Raw genomic sequence first — 14,953 nt, 5'->3', positions numbered from 1 at the left:
GGTGCATATATGTTCTGGGGAGCCGGTGCGCGCCATTGTGGGCGAACCGGAGGCTGAGTGTATGCCTGGGCTTGGTGTACGGAACAATGTGGTTCTCGAGGTGGATAGAAATTTTGTGGTGGGTTGTATGGGTATTCTGACCTGTGAGGTCTGGGTTGGTTGTAGTGCGGCCTGCCAGCCTGGACCAACTGCCTGCCTCGATCGTGGCAACCTCTTCCTTCTTTCTTCTCAGCGCACCTCCCGTGCCGCTTTGAATAGCCTGGGTTGTGGCTTTGAGTGCCGAATAGTTCAAAGATTTTGTCAGACCTCAGACCCTCTTCTATCATGACCCCTATCTTGACCACCTCGTTGAAAGATTTTCCAACCGTTGTCACCAAGTGACCAAAGTAGGTTGGATCCAATGTTTGCAAGAAATAGTCCACCATCTCTCCCTCTCTCATGGGAGGATCGACTCTAGCTGCTTGTTCTCTCCAGCGGAACCCGAACTCGCGAAAACTTTCCCCGGGTTTCTTCCCAGTTCTCAATAATGTGAGACGGTCAGGAACTATCTCGAGATTGTACTGGAAATGACCTGCAAAAGCCTGCGCCAGATCATCCCACGTGTACCACCTGCTGGAATCCTGCCTGGTATACCATTCTAGTGCAGATCCGCTCAGACTTTGGCCGAAATAAGCTATCAGCAGCTCATCCTTGCCGCCTGCCCCTCTCATTTTGCTACAGAATCCCCGCAAATGTGCCATGGGATCACCGTGCCCTTCATATAAATCAAACTTAGGCATCTTGAACCCAGCCGGGAGTTGGACGTCTGGGAAAGGGCACAGATCTTTGTATGCTACGCTGACTTGATTGCCCAGCCCGTGCAAGTTCCTGAAGGACTGCTCCAGGCTTTTGAACTTTCTCAATACTTCATCCTGTTCAGGGTCCTTAGCCGGCTTCTCAATCTCTGTCGGCACTTCCAAACATGGATTGTAAGCCTGTGGTTCGGGGGCATGAAACGTAGGATCGGGGGGGTAGTATTGTGTATCGTGAGCCTGAAACAATGGCTCACTGGTCGTTCTTTGCAAAGGGGCTGATGTTGGTCCCACAAAAATAGGAATATTGGGTGTTGGGAGAGGCTGATGGGGTGGTGGAGCTTGGGAATCATGAGGGCTTCTTTCTTGATGATAAAGGGGATTTGGGCGGCTCGTGGAAGGGCCAGAGTGAGGGTATTCCGGCATGTGTCCCAGTGTTTCAGGGCTCTTTTGTGTTTTGGCTAGGGCTAGCTGCATTGCATTCATCTCTAGTCCCATCCTTTCAATCTTTTCCATCGCTTCTTTTAGCAACTGGCTCATTGGCCTTTCTTCCTCATTACTATTCTCTGAAGTAGTCATGCTTGTTGCTACCGGTCCTTTGGATCTGGTTTGGTATGAGTGTGTTGCCAGATTTCTTTAACAACTAACTTGTCTGGATCAGACAACAACAAACCTTGTTAGCGTTAGAGTTTAACAGATTTGACCATAACACATAGAGGATGCAATGCACCTAGGAAGTTAACCATTTCTACATGCTTTGCTTCAAACAACATGCGTCATCCCGGTTTGCTCATTCGTTCCTTTTTAAAGTATTTTGGGAAACCCTGTGTTTTATTTTATTATGTATTTCTTTTCTTTCTTTATTAAAAGCGGTCGAATCTTATGGGGATTGCCTATGTATCACGTCCCCGCGTGAATCAGACCAGGCGTAGTTCTGCCTTAAAGTAAAGAAATACAAAATTCTTGTGAAATCATTAAATTCATTCTCAAAATTTTGCTATTACAAAATACTTCAAACAAGGAATAGCAATAATACAGACTCCACGGTTCTTTGACCCTATTTGATTGAAGGAAAAAATAAAAAAACAACATATGGGAAAAACATCAAAGCCTAAATAAACAAGACTTGACCAAAGGTTAATTTTCCAACTTAGGGACCTGCGAGGCATCATTCGGCCTTTTCGCGGGTCTAGGTGCGAGATCCCTTTCGAGCTGCTCCAACTCGTGCATGGTATGTTTGACATAACCCATCACTGCTGAGAGAACGGTAACGCAGGTCATGTTCTCACACCGCCGACACCGTCTGATGATGGCATGGGCAATGGCCCTGATCTTATCTCTGGTTTGTTTCTTCTCTATGAGTAGGTGTCTTATCTGATCACTGCACGTCTTGAATACCTGTGAGTCCTGTATATGCTGATTCCTCAGCTGCCGCACTTCTGTCTTCATTTGGGCCAGCAAGTCGTAACAGTATCTACTCTCCAATTGGAAATCCCTGGCCTGCTTAACTGCTTTAAACTCAAGTGTAGCCATCTCTTTCTTTATTTTGGCAACAGTCTTCTCGTGGTCACGTTTCAATTGGTTCAAGCATCGGCGATTCTTATCTACTCTTGTTCCCCACTGTGCCTTGAACTCTGCCATGACCTTTTCGGATTCTTCTAACCCGTCTCGCCATTCCGTGATCTCTCTTTTCAAACCCTTTATCAACCGCTGGTCTGATCGACTTCTGGGCTGCTCATCAAGAGACAATCTCAATTTTTAGATTTGGGCCTTAAGTTCTTTATTCTCTTGGATCAATCTATTCTTTTCGCTTCGATCCGCCGCGATTTGTACGCTGTTATCGAATTTCAGACTGTCCATTTGTAGCTTCAAATCACCAATCTCTGCCCGATAACCCTTCTCTTTTGCTAACCAGTTCCATTGCCCTTGGGATGATTCTACGAAATCTTTGAGATGCGGTCTCTTAGCCGGTCTTTCGTAGGACAGGCTACCTCTAAACCAAGCGTGATATCCTGGGGCGACTTCCCCTTTTGCCGTATCAATCACACAAGTGTTTGCTGTCAGATGTTGGCATTCACTCCAGATTTGGCGAACTTCTTCTTCAGGGAAATGACCGTTCGGACTGATTTCAATCACTTGGGTACTCAAATCTTCATCTTTCGGTACCACTTGGTACCTCCCAAGTTGCCTCAAAACCCGATACGGTGCATAGGGTTGGATACTTTTCAGTCCCATCAACAGAAAGTGAGGCCGGGTTGCCGGCATGTATATGATTTCCTCAATAGGTGACCATCCGAGCGTCCATTGGATTTGGCTGGCAGTGAGAGTTCGGAGAAATGAGGTCCATGATGTGACTCCCTCAGGTAAATTGAGCCCTTTGATTCTCGTGTAGAATTCTCCAATACAAGTTTTCTCTGGCGAACCATAACCCAAAAGTGAGGAGCGATGGCATAAATGATCGGTCATCCACATTTGCAACAGTAGGTTACATCCTTCGAAAAAGTCGCCCCTGGCTCGACAAGCAGTGAGAGCCCGGAAAATGTCAGCCATAATCATAGGCGCCAGAGTACTTTTATCTTGGGTAAGCAAAGTATTGACGACCCCGGTTATCTTTAGATCAATGTTTCCATCTTTCCTAGGGAACACTATAAGACCCAGAAAGGCTGTCATAAAAGCCACTAGCCTGTGTTCGTCCCACTTTTGTCGGTTGCCTCTACTGCATAGTTTGAAATCCGGCTTATTGAACCCGCCCACGTGGCCGTATCTAGCATATATGAGGTGGAGACTGCAGAATCCTTTGGCAAGATCTGGATGGTGGAACGTTCGAGGTATTTTTAGGAAATCCAGAAACCGGTGTACCGTGACAGCTCTAGGTGCAATCAAGTATTTGAACCTAAAAGGGGCTTCATCACTTCCGATGTACCCTGCTATTTCTTCCAACGTCGGGGTGAGCTCGAAGTCCGAAAAATGGAACACGTTGTGTGCGGAATCCCAACAAGTGACCAATGATCTGATGATATCATCCCGAGGCTGAACGTTTAGTAGGTCCGGGAGACCCTTCAGATATTTCCTTACTTTGTCTTGCCCTTCTTTGCCTAAGTCGTTCCACCAAAACCGCAACTCAAACGGGATCTTGGTCATTACTGAAAAAGGTTCGTTTTGTATCGTGCTCATCCTGCACATTTATTAGGGTGATTATGCCAAGTGAATAAAATAAAATAAAAACTTTATTTAGACATATACTTTTTGGACAATAAAACAAACTCTTTTTTTTTTTTTTGAAAATTAAGGGTCTAAAAACTTTCAAGACTTTTTGGCAAGACAAATAGTTTTGCAACAAATAAAGACATATATTTATATATATATATATATATATATATATATATATATATATATATATACATATTACTCGGATTTTCATAAAAATAATAAAAAAACACAACGTTTTTTTTATTTAAAATAAGGCTCTTTTTCATCTTCATTTTTGTGACAAGACAAACTATATATTTTGAAAAACAAAACAGAACAACGACCCCCTTTTTTTCTTCTCTTTTTTTCCTATTTTTCCTTTGCTTTTAATAAAACAAAACTAATAAGACGTTTTCTTTTCATTTTCTCAAAATTTCGGCAGAGTTTTGACAGTATTTTGGCATTGGCTTTTTTCCAAAAATAAACAATTAGCTCCTTAACCACTATTCCTTTTTTTTTTTTTGTTTCCAATTTCACATTATTCAAACACCGGTCAGCATGCGGGCTCGAGACAAATAAATGCACGGAAAACAAATAGGATGCATTAGGATGGTCCTTTCATATCAGGTTGCTAGTCCTAGACGGACCCAACCCCTGTGTTGAGTCCCCTAAGTCAAAATGCAACGTGATGCAAATAAGCGTTCCCACTAGGGATCCGGCATGAAGTCATGTTATTCTATGTTCAAAAACCTGGGTCAGTGTTCTAGACAGTGTACCCGAGCGGACAACTCGAGTCGAGGAGGGGGCAACTTACCGGGAACCAAAAGGCCGTCCGGCTTCGTAACTTATCCGTCCTCTTTCTTATTTCGGGTATTGACACTAACAGAATAGGGAGTCTCGACCAGCGAGCTTCTCCCCGGAGGTAAGAAGAGAAGGGTTTCGGCACAGTTTATATACAGTCCAAATAATATCAAAGCGGTAAAAGCAGCATTTAGCACATTAGGCTCAAACATGTAAAAATCAGATAATAAATAAAGCCAAATAATAACAATTATTTTAAGCTCGAATTTCTAACCCTGAACTAGTGGTTCTGGGTTATCCCCAGCAGAGTCGCCAGAGCTGTCACACCTCCTTTTTCCGCACCCGCTAGGGCGCAAGGGAGTTTCTTCCAATTAAAGGACAATCGAAACGGGATTGGTTTAATTATTTCAGAGTCGCCACTTGGGAGATTTAGGGTGTCCCAAGTCACCAATTTTAATCCCGAATCGAGGAAAAGAATGACTCTATATTACGGTCTGCGTACCAGAAATCCGGATAAGGAATTCTGTTAACCCGGGAGAAGGTGTTAGGCATTCCCGAGTTCCGTGGTTCTAGCACGGTCGCTCAACTGTTATATTCGGCTTAATTATCTGATTTTATACAAATATGAACTTGTGTGCAAATTTTATCTTTTAACCGCTTTCATAATTATTATTATTTTACAAGGAATTGCAACGTCGTGGAAACATACCTCGAATCACGTTACATCAATGTACACGTGATTGTTGACATATCTCGACTCGGTTGAGATTTGAATTCGGGTCACATAAATGTACACCCTAGTTAAGGAAAATAAACTATTAAAGGCGCGCTTAAAGCAACTAGCGTATTGTTATTTTTGGGGAAAGCCATGAAATTCGCTAAACGGCGTGTTCCGAATTCTAAGTATTTTTATACATATGCATTTAGAGGGCCCCGCACTTTGTACATCTTTGTTTGTCGAGGCTCGTCTCATTCCTTATGAAAAGAATTTGCAACGTCATGGAAATGCATCTCAGACCACGCTACAATCAATGTACCCGTGGTTAGAGACACATTTCGATTCCGTTGAGATTCGGATTTGGGTCACATAAATGTGCACCCGAGTTTAAGGAGATAACATTATTAAGTACGCGCTTAAAGAGACTATCGCGTTATTATTCTGGGAGGGCCGTGAGATTTGCTAAACGACCCATCCTGGAAACTGAATGCTTCGATAATATACATTTAACGAGGGCCTCGCAGCTTGCGCATTTTTATTTATTTGTCGAGGCTCATCTCGTTCTTATTTTAAAAGGGTATCCTATAGAAACTACGTTTCTTGTCGCGTTTGTCTCTACTAATCGAAAACAGTAGATAGTCCTAATTAATTACATGCTTGCAAGTTATCTATTACAGAATTCTGAGTACTTGCGCAAAATCAGAAGCACGACCACGTACACAATCAGCCAAACGAATATTAAGGGCCCAAATCCCAAACCAAGCAGTAGCGGTTGGGCCTAGGCCACTATTTTTCGCTGGGAGCCTGCTTGATTTGCTCGACTTGGGCTCAACCTTTGTGAGGTTGAGATTGCAAGCTCTGTGTTCTATGTCTTAAAGTATGGTTTAAACAGTTATATGAGCCAATTTATCGGAAGGGGAAGAACTATACTAGTAGTAGATAGTTTACATGCTTGGCCTACATTAAAGAGTATGTTACACAATTTAAACCTAAGTCTGGGATACAACCTACTGCATTAGGAATATTTATCTAACAGCACACATATACAACTAACATTCAATCCTCATACATTGATATTTACTAGGCGTGCAAGTTACCTTCAGTATCCAAACAAAATGTAAACTATCATGCATTACATGATATTCAATATAACAGTCTATGCTTAAAGTAAACAATCTTCAATTCTTCTCTCTTTGCATTCATACTCAACTTCAAGTTACATTGACAGTATTAGTCGTGTACCTGGATGTTTGCACAATAAGAAAAGGAAGAGAAAGAGTATCAGCAGCAAGTAACCAACAGCAACAACAGATAGCAACAACACAGCAACACAACCAGCAGCAACTATGTAGCCCACAGGTGCTTGAGCATCAGACAGACAAATCCCAGAAAAAGAGCAATGAACCAACCGAAAACCCAAGATACCAAATGTAACAGCAACAGAAGACCCAATAACCACAAAGCTCAGCAAATACCCAGTACAGTTCCCACAATCAAGAAGGCTAAAACTCAATCCACAGCACACAGAAACTCAGTGTAGTAACAATCACAGCAGAAAACACACAGCCTTCTCTTAACGGAACAGTAATGACCCTAGTTAGAATAACTGACTTGGCCAGAACAGCTCAACCAACTTAGTTCCTTGTGCAGTTTTGGGCAGTGTTTAGTTAAAGTATTCTGAAAATTTTCACTTTGTTTTCTCTTTTCTGAAGACTAAAAAGTCCAGCCCCTTTTAAGTTCTCTAATGGCCTATTTATAAGCCAAACGACCCAGTGCAGCTAAGCTGCCTGGATCCTCCCACTTGCAGACTGCCCATACCCATTAAACCCATGCTTAAACATCTTTTGATGCCAGCCATTGGTTCCCCACGCCTGGTTTATTCTTTAATCAAGAGTTATGGGCTCATTTTAGTATTCATTTTAAACCCCATACTCTTGTGTCTTGTCCCCCACTGGTATTAGTTTAATCCCAAATTAGTACCCTACTTGTCAGCTCATTTAAACTAATCATTTTTGTTCTTTTCAAACCCCAGACTACCCCTGTTGAACCCTGGTTATCACTGTCTTGACCCTCTGCAATAATGGGTTATTTTGGACTTCTGAAAAATTTAAAATCGAAGCTGCCCTAGACTGAATCTTTTAGCTGTTTTGTAATGCAGTTTATAGGCTAATCTCAGGCAATGTCGAGCATTCAGTCAGTGACATGGTTCATTTAGTCATGTGAAATTATTAGCTTATTTGATCCATTAGTTATAGAGAACTAATCGACGACATTTATCGAGTCGAATATACTAATTATAACAGGTAATAATCAGTCGTTCAAATAAACAAACACATACAGGGACCTAAAGGGCTTCGGACAACTTTGGTCGATCACTGGGAACCTATATAAGTTATTTATGCGACGACTATCCTAATCGGACATGCTTATCACAGGATACATTCAAATCATACACAGAAAACAATCGACCAAATAAAAAGGTCTTTGACAGAGATGGAAGAAATTAAGAAAACTATCAGAAAATAACAAACAAATACAACAAAGCATGCTAACGACTTAATTGGCAGTTGAATAAACAAAAAAGGAAAAGAAAAACTTACCGAAAAATGTTTAAACCAAACTGACCCAAAACTGACTCAACTTTGACCATTTGAAGCCGAACAAACTTTAACCAGGGTGTTCTCACATGAGAACACCTTGGTTAAGGTCTATTAGACCTCAGACCCCTGTCAAGACTGGCCGGATTCCTCAGGTCCATGTGTTCTAGGGTCTGGATTTTCAGATCTGGTTTTTTAGAAGTTGTGGGTAGATTCGGACCAAACCAAGTTTGGTTTGGTCTCGAGGAGGGTCAGGGGAGTGTCTGGTATGAAGATGGGGTGGTTTGGTATAGATCAGAGTTCGACTCAAATCTTCAAATGAAGATTCGAGACGAAGGAAGGTGATTCGAGGCAAATGGATAGCAGATCCATGTTTAGGACAGTGAGGTGGTCCTAGGGTGTTCAGGAGGTGGCCACCGGCGTCCATGCCGCCGGCTTTAATAGCGAGGGAGATGGGGCGGCTAGGGTTTCTAATGGGAGGTCTGGGTTTGAGCTTGGGGACGACGGGATGGGGGTGCTCGTATAGGGGGGCTGGGTAATGAATTATGTTTATATACGTAAAGTGTAATTAGATCCTGGCCATTGGATGCATCGAGATTGATGGCCAGGATCTTTTACTTAGAACGGAACGACACCGTTTGGCCTAGGTTGGGGGGTTGGTTCGGATTGGTTCTTGGGTCGGGTTTTGAAACGGGTTACTGATAGTGATCCTGGACCGTTGGATTGGATTGATTGGAACGGCTGAGATGAGCCGCCCTTGAAACGACGTAGTCTTGGTATCGAACTACGTCGTTTTGACGACCGGTGGATGGGTCTTGGGTTGGCTGACTTGGGCTGGTTTTGGGCCTTCAGAATTTGAAATATCATGGGCCCAATCCGATTTTTTGCACTTTTTATTTTGTTTTCTAATTTTTGAAATACAACTAAATTAAAAATGAATTTGAAATACCCATTAATCAATACTTAACACAATTATTCACACACCTATATAAGAAAAATTTAAAATGGTTAAATCACAACCTAGAAATGCATACATATTTTTTGTATTTTGTTTGATTAATGATTAAATACAAAATGGATAGACCCACAAATGACTAACAACACATGTCACAGAAAGCTTGAAAAATTGTACAGCGAAGTCATTTGTCACTATTTTTATTTTCTTTTGGAGCGATTGTCCGTGAAGCAAAAATCACGTGCTTACACCCACTGATCTTATTAGTCTCATCTTATCTTGTGTAAGCTCCTCCTCCATTTCAATCTTGGTTAATGGGGACCAAACTCCTCCTTTTAAACAATCCAGAGGCATAAGACAAGGAGATTCTCTTATCTCCTTATTTGTTCATCATGTGTATGGAAAGACTTTCTAGGCTAATTGATGAAGTTGTCCAGACAAAATAGTGGAGCAATCAGCATCAACAGGTCTAGACCAAAGATCTCACATCTTTTATTTGCTGATGGTCTAACCTTATTTTCTAGGGTTGAGTACAACAATTGATCAACTATTATCAATATTCTAAATTCCTTCAATCTGGCTCCAGGTCAGAAAATTAATCTTGAAAAGTCAAGGGTCTTCTTCTCTGCTAACTGCCACCCTGACCAGATGGAGGCTAACTCTGCCAATCTATCCATCCAAGCCTCTTATACCTTATGCAAATATCTGGGTTTTCCCATCTTCCATAAAAGGCCAGTTAATAGTGACTTTCAATTCAACATTGACAATATACAATCTAAATTGGCTGAGTGGAAAACAAGTTTTCTAAACATGACTGGGAGAACTACCCTTGCAAAAACTCCTTGAATAACATCCCAAATCATGACATGCAAAACAACAAAGGCAATTGATAAAATCCAAAGAAACTATATCTGGGTACTACCCCTAATAAGAAGAAAATGTATCTAGTAGGCTGGGACACTGTTGCCAATCCTAAAAGCCAAGGAGGGTTAGGAATCCAAAAACCAGAGTAAAGCTATCCATGCTGGCCTTGTTAAACACTGTAATTGGACTCACATCTTTAAAAAGGCTAAATCTTCCATATGGTAGCGTATCCTTAAAGGTTGGGACATTTGTAGTAAAGCTATCAAATGGGTGGTTCACAAAGGAGACAAAGTCAGCTTCCTAAATGACTCTTGGATCCTCAACCACCCACCCATCAGGAGCATGAGAGAGTTGTTGATACCCAATTTTTTCCTATATATTTTTAATATGCATAAATACTTTTAAAATAGCATATATATGCATATATAAGCACGCACAAGGTTTTTTATAATTTTTCTATAATTTTAAAGATTTTAAATTGATTTATTTCCTCCATTTTTACTCATAAAATCCCAAATAATTATCCCTCAAATTATTGTTGTGGTAATTTAGTCATTTAAATTCTATATTTATACCAAAATATTGTTAAAATATTTTTTAGTGCATTTTTATAATTACATTTATATTTTTAAAACTAATTTGCATATAATTACAATATTAGTCTTATTAATATATCATTACATTTATATGCATAAAATTGATCTTCTATATTTTTAAATGTTAAATATGTATTTTTAATCATTTTAGTACACGAAATTATTTTTTAGAAATTATCTATTATTTATTATAAATTGTATGGGGATAAATTGTTTATTTAAAATCTAGCCAGATTGCATTTCAATTTTAGCCTCAATTAAATCCAATACCCCAGCCCAATTTCGGATTAAATAACTCGACCCAGGCCCTAAATGCACCTAACCGACCCAAAACCCATCAAAACACTCTCAACCTAACCCTAACCCTTCAACCGCCGACCTCTCTTCTCCGGTCATCTCCGGTGACCTCTCATCGTCTCCTAAGCCTCCAACGGCTCCTCTAATGCCACGATTGCCTTCTCTAAGGTCTTCAAGGTCCCAGGGCCATGCCGACTGTCACACCTCCTTTTTACCTACACCCCGAAAGGGTATAAGGGAGTTTTTTCAATTTAAGTGACAATCGAAACTAGATTGTTTTATTAAAATTTCAGAGTCGCCACTTGGGATAATTTTATGGTGTCCCAAGTCACCGGTTCAAATACCGAATCGAGGAAAAGCTTGAATCTATTTTACAGTCCGCGAACACAGAAATCCGGGTAAGGAATTCTGTTAACCAGGGAGAAGGTGTTAGGCATTCCCGGATTCCGTGGTTCTAGCACGGTCGCTCAATTGTTATAATTGGCAAATTATCTGATTTTAATATATGTTTTAGCCTATGGTTTTATTTTAACTTCACCGCTTTTATTTACTTATTTTTTTTAAGAAGATTTCAACGTCATTTAAAATACGTCTTGAACCACGTCACATAAATGCACCCGTGATCCTCGACATATTTTATCTAACATTGTTGTGATTTGGATTTGGGTCACATAAATGCGCACCCGAGTTTGGAAAGGTAATTTTAAGTATCGCGCCTAAAGCAACTACGCACTTTCAAGTTTGTGAGGGCCATGAAAAATTCACTAATGGAACACCTCGATTTCTAAGGGTTCAAGCATTAATTAAGCGAGGGCCATGCATTTTTGAGGTTTTATTTGGCACGGCGCACCTCAAAACAATTTAAAGAAAATTTGAAACTAAATTTTGAGGGCCATAAATTGTACATTTGGCTTAATACGACACATCCCAAACTAAACTAATTATGCCCATTAGGAAAATGCAAAATTCTTGCTTAATCCGGTTCTGAAATTAATCTAATCTTGAAATTTAATCTGGGACCTAATCATAATCATAGGGCGAGGCAGTTGAAAAATTGATTACCCGAATCTAAAACAAGTTAAGTACAACTAAACTGGATGCACGAATAGTGCAATGTATTGGGCTCGAAGGCAAGCCCGTCTCTCAAAGCGAGAATCAGTCACGCACCAACGAGAAAGGATATTTGTCCCTTTGGGCCTGACATTTGGCCCAAACATGGCAAACCACACATGAGCAAATTAATTTCTAATCCTACTAATTAACTAGCTGACATCAAATTAAGACGCCAATTAAATCAAAACCAAATTGCTTCAACAAGTAGCCACGAGTTGAACCCATTCAAATCACTGAAGACTTGGGCCCAAATGAGCCCAATTCTTAATGATGGGAGGACATTCAAGTACACAAAATGCGACATTGAAACTGAAACCAGAAATTGATTTAACAAAAAGCATCCTATTTGAGATCAAAAGACTCGAATATAAAATTGATTTAACAAAAACCAACACCTCTGTTACTCATGATTCCCCTACTATACCAACTTCCATATAAATTCAATGTTATTTGACCAAAACCTTGGTTCATTTGAAGAAACAACTAGCTGGTAAATGCAATTAACAAATCTGAACCTATGAAATAACCATTAAAACTAATTTAAACTATTTGAATCAAATACATACTTGATTGCAACCTTTCATGAAAACTACCAAGCTATTCTTACACAAATCCACCATATAATTGGAGAAGAACCCGCAAATTCCTTTCCGAAAAGTATCCAAATGTTACTAAAATTCTCCATGAATTTCCATACATACTCGGCAAAAAAAAAACATGAACCATAAAACATGTATTATTACATTCTTCTACATTCAAAACAAAGAAAGAAGGAGAAATGAAAGAAGCTAAGTAGCTTCAATAGAATAAGAAAGTCAGACTTCAAGTTCAAGCATTCTTTATTGATCTCAATAGAAACGAACACCTTCCACACATTCAAACACAATTTGTCAGCTTAGATTCAAAAGTGTACCTGGAAATTGAAGGAAAAATAATGAGGAAGTAGCAGAGAGCAGTAGAAATCAGCTTGGAAACCAACTGATGTAACAGTATTCCACGCAGCAACTCAAAGCCAACTTTTAAAGTCTTAGAAATCAAACCATTTTCAACTCAAATGCAGAATTTACAGTTTTTCAAGAGTTCTAGATACGAAGAAAATCAAAAATCCTAGGCCAGACAGAATTTAAACAGTTTTTGCAGAAAAGGGCCGGGGAATTCAAAGGATTTTTCAGAGTTTTAATCCCTTCAATTTACAGCAGTTTTTTGATCTCCCCCATCTGCCTTGTTGGTGAAGAAACAATGCCTTTATAGGCAAGGTATTAGGGCTACAGAGATTGAATTAAGTTTGCCCTTAGGACCTTTTCTAATTTTCATTTTTCCTTTGAAAACCTTCTTCAATTTTGGTTTTTTCTCAAGTACCCTTAATTTTAAAATCAGAATTTCAGAATAGTCCCCCTTCCCTCTTCCTAGAAGCTTCTCAAATCAGTTACTAAAGATTCTTTTACCCAAATCCCTAAATTAACCCTTAAAACTTTTGTATTTACTTCAGAAAAATCACATGTCAAATTACCCCAAGACCCAACCCAAACCCATGGTCTATATACTCACAGCCCAAACTCAACAAACTTCAGACCATTAAGCAATGAAGGTCAAATGAACAGGGCTGTTTATGTCATTAAATGAGTTTCAGAGAACTTAAATGATTCAAGCAAAAACATAGCAACAAGTGGGAATTTATGAACCAAACGAATGAATTAAACAAAAACAATGAACAAACAACTTAAGAGAATTTGACCCCAATTATAATCTCAAATGAACTATCGACCGGGGTCAGAAAAGAAAGGAAAAATGACATAACGGAGGAGAAACACGTACTGACTAATGGAGAGGCGTCTCTCAACAGAATTGCTAGCCTTGGTCTTGCATGAGGTCGATGGGCTTCGAAGCGAATCGAAGTCCATGCTAGTCACTCGTTCTCGAGGAGAAAAGTCGTCTGGCATAAAATTCGAACCATTATCGGCCCAGAAGCTTGAACTTGACAAGGAGAGCAAGATTACGGTTCATGGGACTTGAGTCTTTTATCTCAAATTCAACGAGCTAGGCTACGATTCGAGGGTAAAGGGTTGGAGATTTGGGATGGGGAGACGGAAAGGGTTCTAGAGTGTGAATTTTGGCCAATTTGGTGGTGGCGCCGTCACCGGAGGACGGTGGAATCATGGGGCGGCGCTAGGGTTGGCTGGAGGTCTCTAAAGATGAAATGAATGAGAGAGACGGGTTTGGGGGGGGGGGTAATTTTCAGACATATATATTTGGGTAGGGTGAGGAATTCCGGTCTGTTGGATCTAATTGATCCAACGGTTGAGACGGAGGGGTTCCAAAATGGTGTCGCTTAATTGGGAAGTGGGGATGGACCGGGTTGGGGCGTGGGTTTGGGCTGGGTTAAGCGGGTACTGGTGGAAAATCGTTTGGGTTGTTACAAGTTTGGCCCAAATACAACCTTTCTTATTTCCTTTTATTTTCATTTCTTCTTTTTTCTAATTTCTTTTAAATTAAAACTAAAAATAAAAACCTAAATTAATTCCTACATCAAATTATTCTACCACATTGAATTAATTAACTCTGACTAACAATTACCACTAATAATTAAAAACCAAATTTAAAGGGAAAACTACCAAAATTTCAAAATTAAAATTAAAAAGTGCAAAAGTAAACTATTTTTTGTGATTTTTCCATTTTTATAAAACAACTAATTTGCTAATTAGTCTAACAAATGTAAAATTAAATCTTAAATTTAAATGCAACATATTTTTGTATTTTCATGAATTAGATAAAATAAACGTGCATAGACAAATGCAAACAGTCGACAAAAATGCCACAAAAATCTACGAAATTGCAAATAGTAGGAAAAATTTGTTTTTCTTGAATTTATGGGAGTACGTATGGCAAAAATCACGTGCTCACAGCTGCCCCTCTTTGCTCGAAAACACAAAGAGTTTTCGTGCAAAGATAAAATGAGCGGATACGAGCGATTTTGCCCGTTTGAATACTCTGTGGGAAGCATTTTTTAAAGATTTGACCGCACCTTGTTTTCG

Source organism: Nicotiana sylvestris, chromosome 2, assembly GCF_000393655.2.
Source record: "Nicotiana sylvestris chromosome 2, ASM39365v2, whole genome shotgun sequence".
Classification (NCBI taxonomy): domain Eukaryota; kingdom Viridiplantae; phylum Streptophyta; class Magnoliopsida; order Solanales; family Solanaceae; genus Nicotiana; species Nicotiana sylvestris.
This window is presented reverse-complemented; position numbering follows the sequence as displayed.